At 30.5% G+C, this 22,697-nt stretch overlaps 2 long non-coding RNA genes and 1 pseudogene across 2 annotated transcripts; 1 reads left to right on the top strand and 2 right to left on the bottom strand.

Annotated features, from left to right (window-relative positions):
• Window positions 1–5,183: 5,183 nt before the first annotated feature.
• On the bottom strand, window positions 5,184–5,928 carry LOC146901036 (uncharacterized; annotated as a pseudogene).
• A 5,777-nt stretch (window positions 5,929–11,705) lies between these two features.
• LOC146901037 (uncharacterized) lies at window positions 11,706–12,430 on the top strand. The gene is made up of 2 exons (XR_015021398.1): window positions 11,706–11,865; window positions 12,124–12,430. It is a non-coding gene; the product is annotated as an uncharacterized LOC146901037 (long non-coding RNA).
• A 424-nt stretch (window positions 12,431–12,854) lies between these two features.
• On the bottom strand, window positions 12,855–20,815 carry LOC146901038 (uncharacterized). Its single transcript, XR_015021400.1, has 2 exons — window positions 20,413–20,815; window positions 12,855–13,845 (listed from the first exon to the last, which is right to left on the bottom strand). It is a non-coding gene; the product is annotated as an uncharacterized LOC146901038 (long non-coding RNA).
• Between the last annotated feature and the right edge of the window lie 1,882 nt (window positions 20,816–22,697).

Raw genomic sequence — 22,697 nt, forward strand, 5'->3', positions numbered from 1 at the left:
ATTTAGAAGTTTCACATTGGATGGATAACTTGATATTTGACCTCACATAAATCACATAACTCATGTACCTAATGTTTTAATACTTTCAGATTAATATATGGGGTACAAACTACTTATAATGGTTACTTTAAGCTTAATGTGATGCTCTTCTAGGTTTCCCTCATGACTCAACAATTGCATATTTTATCAGGGGTTATGTTCTATTTGTACTACTTCTACGATATTTTATTTACACATTTTTTTATATTGACTTCTTTATTCTAAGGGTGTGTTTAATCTGCTAAAAATTAAAGGACAATACAAGACAACTCCAATTGTACAACGTTTGATTTGTAAATTGTTTCAAGGACAGGATGAACTGTAGGCAGAGGCACATGACAAGACAAAAAAAATGAAATTCTTGTCCCTCACTAAACCACAACACAACATTTTGTCCCACTTACAAGTTGTCTAAAATAGCAAAATAACATTTTGTCCATAAAAAATCGTATAAGACAAAAAATTATTCAATACCATAAAAGTGTGTCTTGTGTTGTTCTGCCTTATGTTGTGTTGTTATGTCTTGTGTTGTTATGTCCAAACTTACATTTTAGCAGATCAAACACACCCTAAAGATTTATATATGGTCCAAACTTTCACTGTGAATGCGTGATTTGTTGTCTTTAAAATTTTGGCGTAAATAATGTCACACATTCAATGTCAAAAACAATAGAGTTAGTGAATCTAAATTAATCATACACATTAATTTGAACAAACATATCAAGTGTAAAAATATTGAAAGTCTCATGTATAAAAGGTTAGAGACACTTTTCTTTAACATTTCATAAAAGAACTGCAAAGAGATAAAGATTGTTTACCTAAAAAATAGCGGAGGAGATAAGAACTTTATTTAGATCTAAGATCTACGACGATGGGCCCTCAATTCCGTTGAAAAACTTCGATCCTTCAAAACACAAAGATTTCTGGGTTTTCAGACACAACAATATTTCAAAATTTACAACTTAAATAATAAATCTAACCATATTAAAATTAAAGACATGCGAGATGCAGATCGTACTAATGAAATAGTGATTTAGATTTTTTTTACCTTTTAAACCTAGAATCTCGTTCTCAAATTGAGCCTTGAAGTGAACAATGGCTCACTGAACGAGTGAAGAGTAAAGTAAGAAGAAATGAGAGAGTCTCACTCAGTGATAGATGAGAGAGATTCAAAGTGAAATAATGAAGAGAAAAATCATTTATGCGTTTTTATATGACGGAAAAGAGAGAGTAAAATACGAAGAAATGAGATGGAAAAAAGAAACGCACGAGGTTATTTTCGCATAAGAGGGAAAAGTATAGTTTGAAAAAGGAAGGAGGCAAAGTAAAATTTAAAAAAGGAATGAGGGAACCGTGAAAATATTTGTCTTATGTTAATCATGGATTCACCGTTACAAATGAGATAGTTTTGTTATTTTATCCATGGTCAAAGTAACGTTGGCTAAACGCCGTTTGTTTACACGTGTTTTTTATATTTTATTTTATTCCCAAAATGGGAACTTCCAACGCCTTTATCTATTTATACGTTTTCCAAAATAGGAGAATTAGATAAGATTGCGAACCAAGGTTAAGCTCAATGAAGTGAGTAAAGTAGCTCTTTCTTCTATCTCATCTAACAAAGTACATCTTATTTAGTTGCAACCCTAAATAAAAATACACACAAATGAAAAAAATTAAAAGCTAAATAAATCAGTCATATCAATATTTACTTTTATCTTTAATTTTTTTTATTTATATATGTGTCAAAATATTTTTGATTTGTGTTTATGATCAGCTACGACTTACTCCCATCTAACAATGCTATTCTTTCTTTCTTTCTCTCTGATAAATATGCTAAAATGTATAATAAGTAGTGTATAAACTACTCTCAATCTATGTAGTTAGTTTCCTAAATTACCCGTCTCTCTTGATTAAAACCCACTGACGGATTAACTTAATAGACGGTAAAAAATATATTAATTATTTATTATTTTATATATTTTTTTGAGCAAATTAATTTTTATAATTAATTATATAATTAAGATATCTCTTTTTAGTCAACTACCCTATTTTTTAATTAATTAACTACTACTATATAATTAAGATATCTTTTTTTAGTCAACTGGACTATTGGATAGAAATTCACTTTAGAAAAGTGAGCAAGTGAGGTGTATGAGTTTAAACCCCGACCCGTGCAAAATCTTTTTTTAGTCAACTAGTCTATTGGATAGAAAGTCACTTTTTTAAAGTGAATAAGTGGGGTGTGGGGATTCGAACTCAGACCCGTGCAAGTATAATGTAATATCTTTTTTTTTATGGTAGTCGGGGTTTGAAGTCTGGACTTTACATATATTATGCATTATTTTTACTAATTGAACTAAAATCACAAGGACATAATGCAATACACGCTCCGGTTACTATTATAAGCAAAATTAACATTTTAGGTTCATTCAATTAATGATGTATGTGGTCTATATTAAAGACCGCATACATCATTTATTGAATGAATCTAAAATGTCAATTTTTGCTTATAATAATGACCGTAGGATGTATCTCTATCAGTCGAGCTAAGAAAGATGAAGGATGTATCTCTATAAGTTGAGCTAAGCTCCAACTGTGTTTTTTATTTTGGTGATGATCAGGGTTTGAACCCCAGACCTTGCATATACTATGCATTGTCCATACTAACTGAACGAAGCTCACGAGGACCTCCTACTGTATTATAAAATGGTTATTAGTGTCACCATTATTAATAATAATTAAGTGAGAGAGTGGGGTATATATTTTTTAAAATTAAATTGGGAGAGGGAAAAATGTTCTTAATAATAGTGATATAAATAATCATTTTACAATTGTCTTAGATGAGATTTGAACCATATTTTTACTACTTTCTTGTACGAGTGAGAAATCGTTCTTTGTGGAACCGATTGCACACCAAGCATTTGATCTTTTTTTTTTATCAAAAAAATTAGCTTCCCCGTTTTTTAATCAAAAAACAAAAATGATTATACTAATTTAATAATTAATTTAAGTTCCTTTTATTAATTGTTTAATGAAATAAAAAATACTCTCAAAAAATTAAATAAAACAAATTTTAATTAAATAATTAATATAGTAGTTTATTAAAATAATAGTTATTTAATTAATGATATTAAAAAAATTGAAAATAAAAATGGATACTGTTTTTAAGGAAATAAAATTGGATACTTAAAAATAAATTTTGTGCTATATTAATTTGATAACCTGTCACGTCTGATGTTAATCTCTTAACTAATACTCCCTCCGTTTCAAAATGAGTGTCGTTTTAGGTGTTTACACACATATTAAGAAATGCAATGATTAAAAGAAAGAGAATGATTATTTTACCAAATTATCCTTATTAACTATTGGTTAGTTTTAAAAGTAATACTTTGGAAGGAGTGTGCAGAGTATTAATTGGAGGGTACAATTGAAAAGAAAAAGTTATTATTGCATTGGAAACTGAAAGTGACATTCATTTTGAAACAAATTTTTTTGGCTAAAGCGACACTCATTTTGAAACGGAGGGAGTACTTCATCTGTTTCAAAATATATGTCGCAGACTCGCAGTCAACCACGGCACACATGCTAAATCACAATTTTTTTGTTTATGGTAGTCTGGGTTTGAACCTCGGACTTTACATATATTATGCATTGTCTTTACCAATTGAGCTAAATTCACAAGGACAAAATGCAATACACTCTCCAGTTATTATTATAAGCAAAATTAACAATTTAGGTTCCTTCAATTAATGATGTATGTGGTCTATATTAAAGACCGCATATATCATTTATTAAATGAATCAAAAATGACAATTTTTGCTAATAATAATTACCGTAGGATGTATCTCTATCAGTTGAGCTAAGCTCTAACTGTATTATTATTTTTTTTGGTGATGGTCGGGGTTTAAACCCCGGACCTTGCATCTATTATGCATTGTCCATATCAAATGAGCGAAGCTCACGAGGACCTCCAACTGTATTATAAAATGGTTATTAGTGTCACCATTATTAATAATAATTAAGTGAGAGAGTGGGGTATATACTTTTAAAAATTAAATTGGGAGACGGAAAAATGTTCTTAATAATAGTGATATAAATAATCATTTTACAACTGTCTTAGATAAGATTTGAACCATGTTTTTACAAGTTTCTTGTACGAGTGAGAAATCGTTCTTTGTGGAACCGATTGCACACCAGGCATTTGTTCTTTTTTTTTATAAAAAAAATTAGCTTCCCCATTTTTTAATCAAAAAACAAAAATGATTATTCTAATTTAATAATTAATTTAAGTTCCTTTTATTAATTTTTTAATTAAATAAAAAAATACTCTCAAAAAATTAAATAAAACAAATTTTAATTAAATAATTAATATAGTAGTTTATTAAAATAATAGTTATTTAATTAATGATATTAAAAAATTTGAAAATAAAAATGGATACTTTTTTTAAGGAAATAAAATTGGATACTTAAAAATAAATTTTGTGCTATATTAATTTGATAACCTGTCACGTCTGATGTTAATCTCTTATCTACTGCACACACGCTAAATCACAATTTTGACCATTGCTATTTTTATTTATCTATGATAAAAAAAAATGATGAAATTTTGATATGTGGAAAACATTCATTGAGACAAATGGAATGACATCATATACGCTAGCATTTGTATCTATATGTTAGTTAAAAAAATGCTTAAAGTAATTACGAGGCCCACAATTGTTTTGGAGATTTTTTTTTTTTTTTTGATAGGCAAGGAGAGAGGACAGGCATTAAGAGGCAACATCGATATCCCAACTTGGTTGGCACCCCGAGAAACCTCCATCCTATGCCGCCAAACTCTAGAAAATTTATTAAAAAAAGGGGGAAAATAATTACAAAGGAGGGGGACTAGGCCAAAACCTTCAAAAGAAAATAGAAAGGAAAAATAAGCAGAAATAAAAAACAACCAAAGTACAGATTATGGAAATCTGTAGTTAGGTAAACAACATCTATCTTAAAGAAATCATCCGGAAGAGATGGAAGCCAAACCGTAATCAACAGGTCCACAATAAAAATGAGCATAGGTTTATGAGACAGATATAAATTCTTTAAAGCAATCCGAGTATCATAATTAATGATACCTTTAACAATCCAATAGAGAAAATTCATTGATCAGTCGAATGAGGTTCACCCCGAGCACGAGTATTAGTAGGCTGCTTCGGCAAGACTTGTTATAATTTAAGTTTTTGTTTCTGCTTCGTAGTTAGGACCGGCGTGAAATCTTCCTCACCTGATCTTTTGTCATATTCACGAATTCTTTCCCACAAGTCTAAATCGTGCTGAATATTCTTGCTGGGATGAACTTCTTGTTGTTGTAAACTGGCAACCACTTGTTCCTCTTGAATTGTTGTGGGCATGCTAACATTTTCAGCAAGGGGCTGCTCAATAACCATAGGTAAAACCAAAGAACTGCGTGAACCGGAATGCACGTCGATGTGCTCAACAACTGTATCCGTCTGAACCTGAACCAATTCTACAAACACCTCATGCACCTCAAAATGCTCAATAGGGGATGAATGTGATACACGCTCATGGGAACGCTTGGGACTCTCCACCAGCTCCCGCGGGATCAAATGATTGTGTTCCACATCATCAGAAAGTGTAACAGTAACATCGTCCACCGTGGGGTTCTCCAACTCCTCCTGCGATGTATGATGCAACCGCTCCTCTCTCTCAGAATACACGGCATCATCCGTAACAGGGGAAACAACCTCTAACACTGGCGTAGCACGTGGCAGCTCCTCATGATAAATTCTATCAAACACATTGTGTAATGGAAAGCTGAAAGAGTTTGACGACAAAGACGACATAGACACGTTCATATGAGAAGTAGCCACTGTTGATGTAACAACCGGCCCCAATTATGAATTAGCATTCAAGGCAGGGGAAGGAGCCGAAATGTCCAGTGTAGTTAAAGCCAATGATGTTAATGATGTAGGAGTAACAGAAACTGGTACCCTCTGGGTGGTAGCAACTGTTGTAGCAACCGGAACCGAAACCCACGTCAAAGCGCTTCCATTGGCCGAAGTGGAAGCTCCCACATCATTGTTCTGTCAAGATAGTTTAGGGGGAGCTGTCTAGGCAATAATGATTTGTTTCCCTCGATCATTCTTGTCCTTTGGTGGTTGCGGATGTAACCAACGACAAGTGGATACATTGTGCCCAATAGAGTAACATTGATGGCAAAATAACGGTCTCCGCTCATATTGGACCTCCACTTTGAAAGCAAAGCCTTCTCTCTCAACAAGAATTTCATCATATGCTCTTTTTGAAAGATCGATGTCAACTAAAATTCTTGCATAATGCCCAAAAGTGCGGTTTCGTGTCAGTCCATCAATGTCAATCGGGGTGCCAACCGCGCTTGCGATCTCCTTCAAAGTTCTCTTCCGCCAATACTCCTGCGGCGAATCGAAAGAGATACATGTGTCTGTTTCTGAGAAAGGTATTTGAAATCTTTGGTCCACTGCGATAATCTCAACAAACCCGGCTTGAGGTTGATTGTACCTGCTGCCCATATTTCCCGTAGATCATCGGCCGAGTCAAAGTCAAAGTCATAGTAACCTTTGCCAAGAGGCACCATTTTCCAAGCCGCCGATGTTTTCCAATGCTTTCCTATTTTGGTACTTAAATCACGTGCAGAATACGACTTATCCCCCTTGTTAAGTCAAGTGAGCCCTTAACGCATTCTTGCATTCTTCTACTCCCCTATGGTACTCGTCCTGACAAATTCTGATGCTCAAAGCATCCCTTTAATGCATGGAGTAGGGAGAGGTCTGTCATCAATCACATTCTGACCCGCTTAGGCTGCTGAAAATGACTTAGTTGTTTCTGAAATTGTCTGCACAGTTGCTGAAGTCACTGATTGAGCAACTACTGAAGGTACGGTGTTGGACACACACGGCCAGGGGCACGTGTATGCCATCACATGTATCCACCGATTGAATCAGCAATTGGAAATTCAATTACAAAAGAAGTGGGCTAATTCAAAAAGTCAAACGGTGGGTGATTAACAAAATTGAATTAGCAAGCAAGGAAATTGTACCTATGGGGACCAATCAAGTAAAGCTTCAAATTGGACAATTGTATTAGCACAGCGTGTCTATAAGAAGGAATTTGAAACTGGTAGCACAATAACGAGCGGCTAATTTCTATGTATGTCGTGTAGAATTGAAAACTAGCAAGGATTTGTTGAAACGGCGCTCATGTTAGGGGAAACCCTAGCAGAGCGTATTCCCATAAAAATTATCGGTTGGAGATTAATATACCATTCATGTTCCGTTTTTTTTTTTTCATTTTTATTTAGGCTAAACTACATTTTTCGCTCCATAAGTTTTAAAATGTTGCAATTTTGGTCAAAATTAGTTAAGGGACTAAATATGTAATTTAGCCAAAATGAGATAATTGTGTACATAGTTGGCATATTGATAGAGTTAATTAGTTGTACACAATTATCTCATTTTAGCTAAATTACATATTTAGTCCCTTAATTAATTTTTTAATTTTATTTTGGTCTCATAATTGATATTCCTCACGTTTTGGTCCCTCAACTATATTTTTGCTAGTCAATTTGGTTATCTTCGTTAGTTAGTTTTTTTTTTTTTTAATGTTTAAGTGGACCACCAAAACGATACATTTATTTTTTATTTTTTTTAACCATTTGATAAGATCCATTTGATCATCTTTTTTTTTTTAAGGGTCATCTTCTTCTTCTTTCTTCAAACAAACCCGGGAAAAAATACCAAAAGAATGGAAGATTGTTTCTCCAATTGATTTGATGACGGAATAACTAAATTTGGATAGTTTCAAATTCAATAGCTTTGATCAGAAAACCAAAAATAAAAAAACAATAATAAATAATTTGACTTAATGTGATTTTTCATTCCAAACCCCTTACAAAACTGTTTCATTACCATCATCATTTTGAACACTGACATCATGAATCTTCAGATGAACAACACCATCGTTGTTTTGTTTTGAGAAGAACAATAATCTTTTGAGACACCATTTTGTGAAGAATGAGAATTACATGTGACCTCGTTTTTAATAGGGGTTTGATTAGAGAAGGTTCTAGGGTTGTTTATAATGTTGGAAATATTGAAAACAAATTCAGGGAAGAATTTTTTGATGATTGTTGAAGATTTATGATGAATTGGTATGGGTCCATATGCGATATTTTAGTTGCAAAGAGCAGCAACAACTGCATATCTTTGTCTTGCAGCTGCATGGAACCCAAATTTTTGGTTTATTGTTTTTCTTCAAGCTTTTCTCATCAAAACTATTGAAACTATCGAAATTTAGGTATTCCATCATCACATGAATTGGAGAAACAACCTTCTATTCTTTTGGGTTTGTTTGAAGAAAACGAAGAAGTTTAGGAAGCACGATGAATATGAAGAATAAAATGTGGAAATAAGATGAAAAAGGTAAATTAAATTAGATGATAATGGCTCATTATTAGATTCAACGAAGTTACGGGATTCAAGATTTCTTTTTTAACAAAAAGATCAAACGGTTAAGATAAAAAAAAAAATTAAAGAAGTCATGGATAGACCATATAACGTCCATCCACCTTAGATATCCGAGATTAACAAAACTAACGAAGATGACGAAATTGGCTCGCAGACAAAAACGTAAAGAATGTTAGTAATGAGACTAAAATAAAATTATAAAAATTTGTTAAGGGAGTAAATATGGAAGTTAGCCTATCTTTTCTTTAATCAAAATGTCTTTATGTGTTTTACTCATCGTGAAAGCTCTCGATAAGGCAATATGAAAAGTGGGCCAAGCAAATCTTCAAAAAGTCCAACAAAAAGTCAGATTTTTCAGAAAGGAGAAAGAGACGCATGACTACATTGACCAGTGATATTTGCTGATAAACAAAGTTGTCACTGATATTTTAGTAGAAGAAAATTATAAATGCAACGAATCTTCTTGAATTACTTTTGATGTGTCCATCAGTAATACACAAGTGAGTGTAAACTTGCAACTATAGTTGGTTAAGAATTAACATTGCAATAACCTTGTAACAAAATTTAACTAACAGTCCAACATATTGAGCTTAATATGGGGTTTCAATCTCAAAGACACGTTAGTTTAAGGGCCACTTGACTTGAAGTGGTAAGAGCTAGTAAAACAAGTAACACCAATAATTGTTGAAGGTGTGGTTTTTGCTTTCCACAACATGTGTTTTCATTCTTGTGTTGCATTGGAATCCAAAACGTCAAATCTAGACCATATGTCTACTTGCTCTAATCTGTTCATAGGTGTTCCCCAAAATAACTCTTCAAGGTAGGATTTGGAGGATCCAAAACTCTAGTTCACCACTATAAATGTTAACTCATAAACTCGATTCAAGTACACATACTTTTTAACTTGAAAGCCTCACAAATTCAACACATTCTTATTTGATCGTTCTAGTGTTTGCAGATACATTCCCCTCTGGTGAGACGAACGAGCTGCTGTTAAAATCCACCAACCTCAACAAACCACCAATCACCTCCGGACCGCGGATTTGTAGTCCAATCGGATTACTAATTATGGGGGCCTGGAAGGAAAAAAATTGAATGAACTTTTTTTTTTTTTTTTAATTTTGCGGATCTCTAGTCCATTCTCGGGAGCTACTTTTATTGAAAATCCTTACATTTTAATCTAAATGTGTTCATGGATCATGTGGCACAAAGCAGGAGTGGTTGGCTAAAATATGATCAAACTGATGAAAGTCTTCTTTCCAAGAAAAAACAACAACAAAACAAATATTGAAACGGTGGTTCCGAAATAACGAACTTTTCTTGATAAAGCAATGTGAAAAGTGGGTCAAGCAAGTCTTCAAAAGTCCAACCAAAAGTCTGATTTTTCACAAAGCAAGAAGAGATATATGACCAATGGAGAAATCATTTAGGCATGCGCACACATACAAATTACAAAACATTTCATTTAAAGGAAATTCTAAACTAAAATAAAAATTTTATCTAGAAAATTGTGTCAATTTATTCTTTTAGAGATTGAAAATTAATGTTTTGTAATAAAATATTTTCCATTTACGAAATTCTTAACATGTGCCCTTAATCGCACAAGTTAGCATGACTCTTCATTTAATTATATCAAAATTGTACATCATTAAACTGTTTTATATTGTGCATTTTCTAAGTTGTGTGAGTGTGTCCAAATCAATGATATTTAGAGTTTGTGACCACATAAATGTTTCTCCAGCTACTGATGACAATACAATAAATAAAATTTGGGAAATGCTAACCGGTGCCCCCGGGGCACTGGTTAAGGATATGAAAAAGGAAATTATATAGTAGTTAATGCATTGAAATTGTGTAATTAATTTATAATAAAGTCGAAAACAGTTTCCTTTTATGGTAATAATTCCCTTTTATGGTATGCTTAACCAGTGCCCCGGAGGCACCGATTAGCAGGACCCATAAAAATTTTATGAATGTCAATGTTGTGTCAAATTGGATATTCATCCCAATTTCACGTAACAAGGAAAAAAAGTAGATAATTGTTATAAGACAGACACTACTCACACCTCAAAAAACTCAAGTTACAATTCGGAATGACCAATATACCCTTTAACTAAAAGAAAAATTTCAATTTAATCCGAAACCATTTCATCGCAGGTCTCTCTTAATCATTCAAACCTCAGTAGCAAACATTTTATCGGTAGTAAATACAACAGTAGAATCTACTAATTGTGGGTTTTCAAGTTTCATGTCATTGATAACTGCGTCAACATTTTCTTCTTCTTCAAGGTCCATTTACTGGAGAGGAATAAAATATATGTAAAATTGATTGAAACATAGGATAGAAAAATGTGAAATTAAGAGAAAAAAAAAGTATTTCTTTAAACTATGTAAACTCAGTTTACGTAAACTGAGTTTACATAAGTTAAGTAAACTAAGTTTACTTGTGTATATGTATAAATTTGTTCATGCTCACTCTACATAAGTTGTACATACGTAAATTTAATTTAGACTAACATCTCATAGTGAGTAACTATACATATGTAAAATGAATTTATACTAACCTCATAGTGAGTAATTGTGACTACGTAAATTTACAATAACCTCTCATAGTGAGTAATTGTACATGCGTAAACTGAATTTACACTGACCTCTCATAGTGAGTAATTGTACATACGTAAATTGAATTTACACTAACATCTCATAGTGAGTAATTGTACATACGTAAACTGAATTTACACTAACCTCTCATAGTGAGTAACAACGCCTATGTAAAATCAAATTATATTTACTTTAATAATTGATATGTAATCTTAAATAACGTTACTTTAATATTAATAATTGATATGAGAAAACAAATGCCTACCAAAATTTCACAACTGTCCCTACTTACAATTTTTTCACTGCACTGTAATTTCCCTTTATTGGAGGGTAACATGGTCATAAATTTTGAAATGGGATGCTGCTGAGTTTTTTGCCACACTATCACGTTTTTACCCTTTTCATTACACTGTTCATTCAATTAAGTTAAGGATACATATGTAACAACACCAATAAACCTTTTAAATTTCAATCCTTCTACAAAATTTTGGCTCTCATATTTGAAATTCAAATTCAAATTTCACTCATTTTTCTTCAATCTATTATATAAGATTCAATACTCTCACAACTTTCTTCTTCTTCCTCTCTCTCTCTTTTGTATCTTTATTTCATCATCTTCTCCATTTTTCTAATCTTCATTTTCTACTGCCATTTTTCGCAGGAAGTGTTCACATTTTCCATTGATTAAGAAGACTGATAAAGGAAGAACATGAGTAAGGTAACAATAACAACTCTTTTTCCTTTGCAAAATTTTATTCTTCATTTTTTTTGTCCTTCCTGTCATCATATTAAACCGATTTCACTTTTTCCCTTAACCTGCATAACATTACAAATTCTAAAGTACAACACAACATTCACATCCAAACTGTAATAAATTGCTTATTTCAGATCTATAACAAAGTTTTACACTATACTCAATATTCTTCAAATACTTATGTATAGTCTTACACAACTTTTCATTTTTTTTTTTGGACAGAAAAATAGACAAGAAATAAGGGCATAATGAATATCACCATGGAAAAGTAAGAATGGAAGAAGCACGAGAAAATAAAGGCGAGTACACAGTTGGCGTAGAGAAAGTAACAGTAATTAATTCTTTTTTGGCATTTAGGAAAAGTCAAGAAAATTCGTCATTTTTTTTCAGAAAAAATATCATAAATGCAATCAAAACTTCTAATACTTATGTATGTTCTTGCAAAGCTTTCCCTTGGTTTATTGGACAGAAAAACAGACAACAATTATATATGATGAATTTTTAATTCAAGAGTAACAAAGTTGAGTGATAGTTGGCGTAATTCTTTTTTCTTTTAATTTCATTTTTTTTATGCGAGATATTGTGTAAAAATATATATTTTATGTATAAAACAATGGTCAGTGCCTTTAAAAAAAATCTTTATGTATTGAGGTGGTTGAGTTTTAATCTTTTAAATATTTCTATTATTATGCTAAACAAAATTCTTAAAAACCAACTTTTTAAGATCTAATATAGATATAACAAACTGTATTTAACATAAGCTTCATCAAGAGTATTTGTTCACTTTCATTTGTTCACTTTCATTATATTTCATTATAAGCTTCATTTTGCAGGAGATAAAACTTTCTCTCCTTTCTCCACAAGAATTAATTTAAACATTAATGTTTTTTCAAATAATTGTTATAAATTATTTGTTTTTTCAAAAAAAAAATTAAAATCTTTTTTTCTATACACATAAATAATTTAAATGATAGAAAAAAGATTATAATTAGGTCCGCACATGAAAAAAATAATCGTTGAAAACAACATGACCAATTATGTTTCCTCACAAGAACAACGGATACAAATCAATGCCTTTTTTCCTTTGATAAATGTGATTTTGTTGTTGCCTGTATCAAATAAGAGTTGATGAAGATATGAATATATAATCTGACCTTAAAACCATTTGATTTGTTGATGCATGTTTGAAAGAAGAAGTCCAGTGGTTTGTAGGAGAAATCATCATGAATTAGGTCCAAAATATGCACAACAGAAGAAAATAAATGATGATGTCATAAACTTTGTAGTGTTTTAATGGACATAGAAAGTCATGTGGTGGTGGAGGCGTGGTCACAGCCATGAGAAGGAGAAGGCGGCTAGGGTTTGGTTGAGGGAAGAGAGAAAGCTCTGATGAGTGAGGAGGAAGATAGAGAAAAATGAAATAAAATGAAGTGTTATTGGTAAGGTGTTAGTTTAAGGAATAAAAGAATAAACAAAATCAATACACAATGTGTTGGTGTGGGAGTCTTAATGTGTGGGAACATTTTTGAAGGAAACAAAAAAGTAGTGTTGGTTTTTGTTTTTAATGTTTTTGTCTTGTGCTGGTCTTTATCTCATTGACAAAAAAGTAGTGCTCATTATTATTATTTGGAAGAAACAAAAAAGTAGTGTTTTCCTTTCAAAAAATAAAAAAAAAGTTGTGTTTTTGTCTTGTGTTGGTATTAACGTGTGATTTTATTCATTGTTTTTTAAAGGAAATAATTGATTGTTATTATACTAATAAAAAATGCAAAAAGGAGTACAGCTGTTCAATTTTAATTACACCTTTCTAAGACTTTTTTTTTTTTTTTTTGAGGGAAGAGAGATAAAAAATTCTACTTTAATATAAAACTATGTTGTGGAAATGTGTAGTACTAGCCTGCAAAGTCTCTTCAAAACAAAATGAAAGCTTGCAAAGTTAGATTCCTGCCAAGTTATGGACACAAATATTAAAAAATAATAAACAATATAAAAATAATAATAATAAAACAAAACCGTGCTACAACAATTGAGATGGTTAATAATAATAATAAAATATAAATGAATGCTTTTGAAGTTAACTAGTTTGGACACCCGTGCCAAGCACGGGCTAGAGTTTCGTCATATTTGAGAGAAATAATATTGTGATGTATCAAGTATCAAATAAAGACGAACGTTAAATAAAATAGTGGAAGTCGATCACCAAATAAGTGAAAAAATTTATATGCTTAAGCCTTAAAGTTTTGGATGAAGCATTTCAAAAAAAAAGTTTTAGATGAAGATGTGAGATTATCACTTGTGTGGTTGCTCTTTCTCTAATGTGTTGATCCACACCCGTGTTGGCTTTCGCAAAAGGGCCAACTATGGTACCATATCCCGATTCAACATTGTGGGAGAGCGGGGGTGGGTCTTGGTGGTGGATCATATACCTAATGCCTTAAGACTTTGAGGGAAGATGCGATAGCAATCTCACTTGTGCGGTTGTTCTTATCCTAGTGCAATGATACATCCCAATGTAGGCTCCCACGAAAGTTCAAACATTATGATGATTTGTTTGTTAGTCATTTGTTTATATTTTTATCTTAAATTTTTATTTTTAGGTGTCATTCGCTTTCATGTACTTTTTTATTCGACCTCTATTATTTTAAATTCCTACACTTTTGTTATTTGGTGGGATGTGACAATGGAACAATATTGATATGTTTTTATGAGTTTGTAAAAAACATGTTTATTTGACATTTTAAATTGATGTAACATTATTTAATAAGTCTAATATTTTGATAAAATACACATTTCTTAGTTTTTTTCCTTATCATTTCTCTCATGCTCAGATTCCTTCTCCTTCTCCATTTTCTTTCCTTTTCTAATTTGTTTTCTATCTTCTCGTGGAAGAAAGGAAAAAAACATTTCTCAACGAAACAACAATTAACCCACATTTTCTACCATATTGTGTCTCATACCTTATTTGGCTATCTCACCTGATCATAGACACATAAAGTCTCACAGTTACAGAGAGATGTATGTTAATGTGTCATGTGTGAAACTACTACCATCAACCCACCTTTCTTTACTATATTGTTTCTCCGCCTCACCTTATTTGACTATGTCACCAGATCTCAAACGCAAAGAATCTCAAACTTAAAGGAGATATGTTAATGTGTCAATTGTGACTTACATTTTCACATTCGATCCAAGATTTGGTGTTGAGAAATATATAAGTGAAATGACCATTATACATAATGTTTTGGATGATGATTTGCCGTCAATCTCACTTGTGTGGTTGCTCTTAGTCTGATATGATGATCCAATCCATTGTAGGCTAATGTTCGATCCAACCCATTGTAGGCTAACGTGCAATCCAACCCATTGTAGGTTGTGATGATTATCTTCACGATTACTATTATCTTTTTAATAATAAGAATAATAATACATAAAAAAAAAGAGTAAAGATCTATTTTAACCCATAAAAAACTCTGCAATTTAATCCCAAAAAAATAAAAGAAACATTATTCAGTAGTAAAAAGTAATTGGAACTATTGTCAAAAAAAAAAAAATTAACAGTTAAGTCTTTCGAGTTGTATAGAAAATGACCTCTTGAGGTTTTGTTTCTAGATCAACATCACCCTAATATTGCATCAATTTTTTCTATGCGTTCAGAAAACAATAAAAAATTAATCTAGTATATTTTTTTTGCTAAATTACTTTTTTGGTCTCTTGCATTATTTTTAGTTTTACTTTGGTTCCTTAAATATTTGTGTCTGTCATTATGGTCCATTAAGTTACAAATTTTAGACACTTTATTTCTTTAATTTTGTTGTTTCACTTTAGTCCATTAATGTACAAACATTAGATATTTTTATCCCTTAAGTTGGCCATCTCAACATCGTAGTTGGGCATCACGACCTGGATCACAATAAGATGTGGTTGTTGGGTGTTCCTTTGACCAAATTTGCCTCATTGAAGGATAGAGGCAGTTGTTTCTTCTTCGTGAGGGAGGTGGTGTCGTAACCCTGGGGAGACAACATTTCACTTTGTTTTCTTGTGAGGTAGCTGAATGAGAGTGCTCCATATTTTTGGAATCTGTTTGTGATGGAGAGGGCAACATGGGCCCGTTTCTCGTTGAAGGTGAGAGTCTCGAGGAGGAAGACATTGGGGGTGAGATTATCCAATCTTTTATTTAGGTTTCACTTTAGTCCCTTAAAAAAATTTATTTTGGTCCATTCAGTTACATATGTTAGACACTATGATTCCTTAAGTTTTTTGTCTCACTTTAGTCCCTGAAGGTACAAATATTAAATATTTTGATCTCTTAAGTTTAGAATTAGTAATTTAGAATAGACTCATTAATCGTAATAATATTTTAGAAATAAATTACTAAAATTTATCAATATTAGTTAAATGCAATTTAATAAGTTATCATTATCTTCCTTCAAAAAAAAAATAAGTTATCGTTATCTGTTTTTTTCGGGTAATATTACCGATTACCATTATCATTATCAATTTTTTGCGTTTGAATTTCAAAATTCAAAGTGAATAGGAGAAATGAGTAAAAAAAAAGTGAATAAGTGGGTTGTTTTTTCCTTGTGTGAATTTGAAATTCAAAATTAATTTACTCAATTTTTTCTCTGATTAATATTGATTTGTTTTAGTATTTTACTAATCGACAATCAATGCATTCATTTCTTGTTATTTTGAATCACAAAGAAATGAATATGCTTTAAATATTTTCTTTCAAGTGATACTTTTACCCTTTTTGTTGACAATAATTAGTAATCTCATTTATGAAAATGATGCATTAGTGTATCTCTTAAAACTTGCCACATATACTTTTACATTTTTTTTAAGCACATAAACATAAGAGGAGAGGAGAAGGTAATTCAAGCTTCTAATATGTTTTCACTAAGAGGGGAGGGGTAGTGTATATTTTAACATAAGATGGGAGATGAGTATAATTCAAGCTTCTCTTAAGAGAGGGGAGTGTAAATTACTCTAAAAAATTGTTCTATGATTTTGAAATTTTGATGTGGGGGATTTGACATTATAGATACCTTATGGAACAAAGGAAAAAAAATAGCTTCAAATCTATTTAAATCAATTTTTTATAAAAAAAAAAAAAAAGATAGGAAAGAAGGTGTAGGTGAGTTGGGCTTCGGCCTCACCGGAAAAAGGGCAGACCTCAAGGTTATAAAATCCTTTATAGAGGTGCTCACATATCATCAATAAAGAGGTCTTCACATCAACAACAGAAAATAAATTCGAGAGGTGAGTCAATTCCTTACCAGCTGAATCAACCTTCATTGACTATTTGCATCACATTCTTTTAAGTGCAATTCTATATGTCAGAATATTTATTATTAAATTGAAATTTTGTTTTCAAATATGTTGCGGTATTAATATTTTTTATTAAGAAAAATTATAAATTCTTAAAATCCATGAAGTTTTGTTGGGTACCGATACTCCGTAAACAAAAATTATTCAAATTTTAATTTAATTTTATAATAAATCATTTTTTTGGTAGTGGTAGTGAATAAATCATTATCAAAATATGACATAACATTAAATAATTAGATGATTGATAAATACCAAACTAAATTTTAAGTGCACCATTTTGTTCAGCGGAAAAAAAAAAGGATTGAAGTTGACAAAAGGAGGTCAAATTTTGTAGCATTGGTATTGAAACACAAATATTAAGATACCAAAAAAAATAAAATTTTGTAGTACGTATGTACAACTTTAACGTTAAGAACCGTGTTAGTCCACTTTAAATAATTTAGCACATAAATACATCTCATAGAATAAATCATATTTGTTCACCAAAAAAAAAAAGAATAAATCATATTTTAAGCAATAATATCAAATTAAATAGCACAATGATAAGTGTTTCACCCATTTAAAACTAAACTAAATAGAAACCTTTACTGTGGAGTGAAATTTGTAGGTGTTTGTAGAGAAATTTACCTATTGAATGACCTTCTCTGTTTTTTTTTTCCTTTCCGGATTTCATTTAATAAATAATATTAAAATAAATGAGTATTGTTGAGATGTAATGACTGGGTCTAAATATATGCATTTTGAATAATTTTGATACACGTTCTCAAATATTAGTACTAAAAATATTATCATTTTGAAAGCTTATGATTCATGTTTTTTTTTTATAGGAACTTATGATTCATGATTTAATTAGCACAATAATTTACTTTCAATAATTTGATTCAGTTTTGAGTAGAAAAAGCACACTAATGCACCCATAAAAAGTACTAATATTTCATAAATGTTAAGGATTAATGGACAATTAAGATATATATAATCTCATTAAAAAATTTGAATGTGTGATGAAGAATATTTTTTTTTGAAAGAAATGTGTGATGAAGAATATGTCTTGCCAAAGATAAAAAAACAGGTAATAAAAAAATAAAAAGAATAAAGGAATATCATATGTATTTAATGTGCGTTTTTCTTAAGGATAAGGTCGGTATTAATGGTCATATATTACTTTGTGTACAAAAAGAAATTTTTGTAAGCAATTAATTACAGGGAAACAATACACATGTACTTTTGCATTTTTAGTTTTATTGAATTTAAAACAATTATTAATAAATAAATGTGAAATGCTAAAATGGTAATATTGATTTTAGAAAACAATTAACTCATTTCCATGTTTTGATAATCTTTTCCCGACCTTTTTATATAAAATAAAATATAGTAATTTTTTTTCTGAGAGGAAAAGAAAATGTGTCTTACAAACATTTTAAAAAGAACAAAATATAGATACAAACTACAACATGTAAAACAAACAAATGAACTGAGTGAAATACGAAAATAGATGACAACTAAAATATAGGTTTATAATATTCCATTACAGCGGGGTGAATCTTGTATCCCTAACTCGGTTCCTTTTTATACTATGAGAGTTCACTTAACAATGACATGAATTTTCTCAACCTAAAAAATATAACATGATAGTTAGAAAAATGGTTATAATCATAGAAAGAAAAAAACACAACAATACATAAATTCACTATTAACAATTCTAACTTAAGATCATTTTTTTTCAAAAACAATAAATTGCATAAACCATCGAATATCAAACAAAATGTTTCTCATTAACATAAAGTATTAGCAACCAACGAATGAAAAAAGAAGAAGCAAAGAACTAATAAGAAAAGGAGAATAAATGATAGAAACGATGTGATCTACAATGCTCTTTCGAATGTCATTTATATAGACATTTTTGCAAGAATATCTTAGTATTTTTCTTTTTTCATACCAATCACATTCAAAAAGGTGTCTTTATAACAAAATCATTACAAATCTTTTTATTTAATTGTGCAACCTCTCTTTGTGCTAATTCCATCATGCCTTTAAATTGAATATTGTCCATCACCCTTTAAATGTGGTATAAATAATTACCACATTTTTAAACATTAGAGTTGAAAAAGTGATTGCTAAAAAAAAAACATGGTACCACTAATTGCTATTTCTTTCTGATTAAAAATATGGGATCCTCGCTTGATATTCATCTTTGCTTCTCCAAGGAAAATTGGAAAATTATTAATTTCTTTAAGATTGGTAGGATATTAAATTTTGGTTGAAAATTTAGTCGAAAAAGAAACGAAACTATTTTATTTATCGGTTTTGTTTTACAATGTAAAAACGATTTTTCCTATATACTTACGATATTATTTTCGGAGATTAAAAAAGTTCACAAAGATAATACAATAATTAAGTTATTTTTGAGTAATTAAAAAAAATTAGCCAACTAATATGTAAAATTGATCGGCCAATTAGAGTCGAAATTAGAGTGGAAAAAGAAAAAAAATAGTTTGGTCTGATCATATGTAAAAGTGGTTTTTTGTTTTTGTTCTAATCTTTATAATAATTTAGTTTACAGTGATAAGACAATATGGTTTAAATGTACATAATACATATAGTTATTTCATTTTAAATAAATGGAATAAATGTAATATAAACAAAATGTAATTAAGGCAACTTTGGTAAAATGCATTGCAACATTTTTGTGTGAGGAGCATTAAATGCTAGAAAAAACATGAGACGCCACTTGTACTATTGCTCATAGAAGTAAGCTTTTGTATTATATAAAGATAAAGCTAAAAAAGTTTAAATCAAATATGGAAATAAAAAACGAAAAAATTTAACAAAGTATTGCTAATGTTTTTTTACAAACAACGTAATTTCATTTTTCTTAAATGGATAAAAAGAAATCTTTTTTCATTGATCAACAAAAATATCTTATTCTAAATTTTTGCTTTATCAATTTTGCATATAGCATAATTGTTTGTTGATTTAACACTTTTTAAGATCAAGAGTTTTTTTAAGATGAAGACTCTTTTTTATCAACAATAATAAATTCAAAAAACCAACAGAAAAATACAAAATATTTATCAACATTAAAGATCCTCAGCTTACAAGATATCTATGAACATTAAAATGAAAGAAGTTAGAATAAATACAAATAGATTCAAATAGATCCAATAGATTCAAATGAAAGCTTACAAGATCAATGTTACAGATCCGACACTAAATCAATCGATATTAAAGTTTACAAGAGATACTCAGCACTGTTGGTTGCTTCAAAGCCATTTCGGTAGAAGATGTGAATTACCCATTTTTCAAACTAACTCCTTTAATAAATCAGTTTGGGTAGAAATGTAAAGGAAGATGAGAGGATGAAAAATATGATTTTTTTTCTTCATAAAATTGGCCGAAAATAATTGTTTGGTGGCCAAAGGTGTGGATTTTGGGGGTGAAGTCTGGGAGTAAAATGAAAGAGACGAGGGAGACCAAGAGAGAAGGGAAAGGGACACTGTATTGAGAGAGAGAATAGAAAGTTAATTTTAAAACTTTTGACAAAAAAAAAAGTTCACTTTCAAATTATATCGTATAGGAAAATACTTCCATGACATTGCTTGGGTGTTATTGGTGTCATTGGTGCAATCCTGACCGTTGATGTGTGTAGATGTGTGTGGGGATGTGTGTGTGATGTGTGTGTGGTGGAGATGCAAGCTATGACACCAATGACACACAACTATGACACCAAAGTGGAGTCCTATGGTATACGGCCGGCCACGGGAGAAGCCATTAGCTTCTCTTTAAAAATTAGTACTACTACTACTCAATTAGTTTTTGTTTGGCTTAATTACTCTTTTGGTCCCTTAAGTTATTTGTTGGTTACATTTTGGTCCCATAAGTTATTAACGTTACAATTTGGTCTCTAAAGTTACTTTTTGGTTTCGTTTTGGTCCCTTAACTATTAAAAGTTTCGTTTTGGTCCCTTAACTTATTTTTTGGTTTCGTTTTGGTCCCTTAACTTATTTTTTGGTTTCCTTTTGGTCCCTTAACTTATTTTTTGGTTTCGTTTTGGTCCCTTAACTTATTTTTTGGAGGGACCAAAACGAAACCAAAAAATAAGTTAAGGGACCAAAACGAAACCAAAAAATAAGTTAAGGGACCAAAACGAAACTTTTAATAGTTAAGGGACCAAAACGAAACCAAAAAGTAACTTAAGGGACCAAATTGTAACGTTAATAACTTATGGGACCAAAATGTAACCAACAAATAACTTAAGGGACCAAATCATTAATTAAGCCTTTTTGTTTGTATATATAATTATTATTATATTTTGGTACAAGTTTATATAATTATATTTTATTGTATGCCAAACCTACTTAACGAAACAGTACCAATAACCAAAGATTGGTTCAGCCTAATTAAATGGGACCAATTACTAAAGTTAAAGTTGCACAGGTTTTTTTTTAGAAAGGAGTTGCACAGGTTGTATAGGTGATTTTTTTTTTTTTTTGGTTACAATTGTATAGTTGATTTGATAAATGCTCATTCACAAACTTTACACATCAACATTTATATAAAAAAAAAACATTTATATATTATTTATACTATTATTTAACAAATATATTAAATTGATACTCCCTCTCTCCCGCATTAGATAACCCATTTGAAAATGTTTAATTTTTATCTAACTTACTTTGATCATATTTTATAATAATAAACAAAATATATATAATATTTTATAAGATGTTCTTAGATTCGTCTCGATGATAGTTTTAAAAATATCAAGTGTAGAAGTCAAAAACTACAAACTGTTATCTATAACTGTAAAAAACATACGGGATCAAAATTTGTAAATGATCAATTTATAAAATACGGGACAAAGATTTGTGAATGATAAATATAAAAAAAACATAGGACCAATATTTATGAATAATAAATATAAAAAAACACGGGACAAAAATTTGTGAATGATAAATATAAAATATTCATTGCGCACAGTTACCGATAACAAGAATAAATAATACTCCCTCCGTCCCGGTATATCTGAGCCAGTTTGGTTTTTCACACAGATTAAGAAAAATGTATAAATAAAGGGGAAAGTGGAATATATTGTATTGAAAATGATGAAAGTAGTATTAATTAGAGTTATATTGTATTTGGAATGATGAAAGTTGTATTGAAAATTGAAATGACTCAGTTATTTTCGGACACTTTTTTTTAGAAAATGGGTCAGATATTCCGGGACGGAGGGAGTACTATAAATATAATTATTATATTATCAAAATAGTCTTCCATATCAATTGGGGAAACTTCTTTCAAAAAAAATCAATTGGGGAATCTTACTTTAGGAATCAAACAAAATCATGTGTGTATCATCTTTCATTACGTGGCTATCTTTGTTCCTTAAAAAATATATATGTTCGTGTATTGAATATATATTAATGGGAGAATCCATTAGAGGGTACAATTGTAACACAAGATCCATTTTA

This window comes from Medicago sativa, chromosome 8 (assembly GCF_051527215.1).
Source record: "Medicago sativa cultivar Bolivia chromosome 8, Bolivia_mono, whole genome shotgun sequence".
NCBI lineage: Eukaryota > Viridiplantae > Streptophyta > Magnoliopsida > Fabales > Fabaceae > Medicago > Medicago sativa.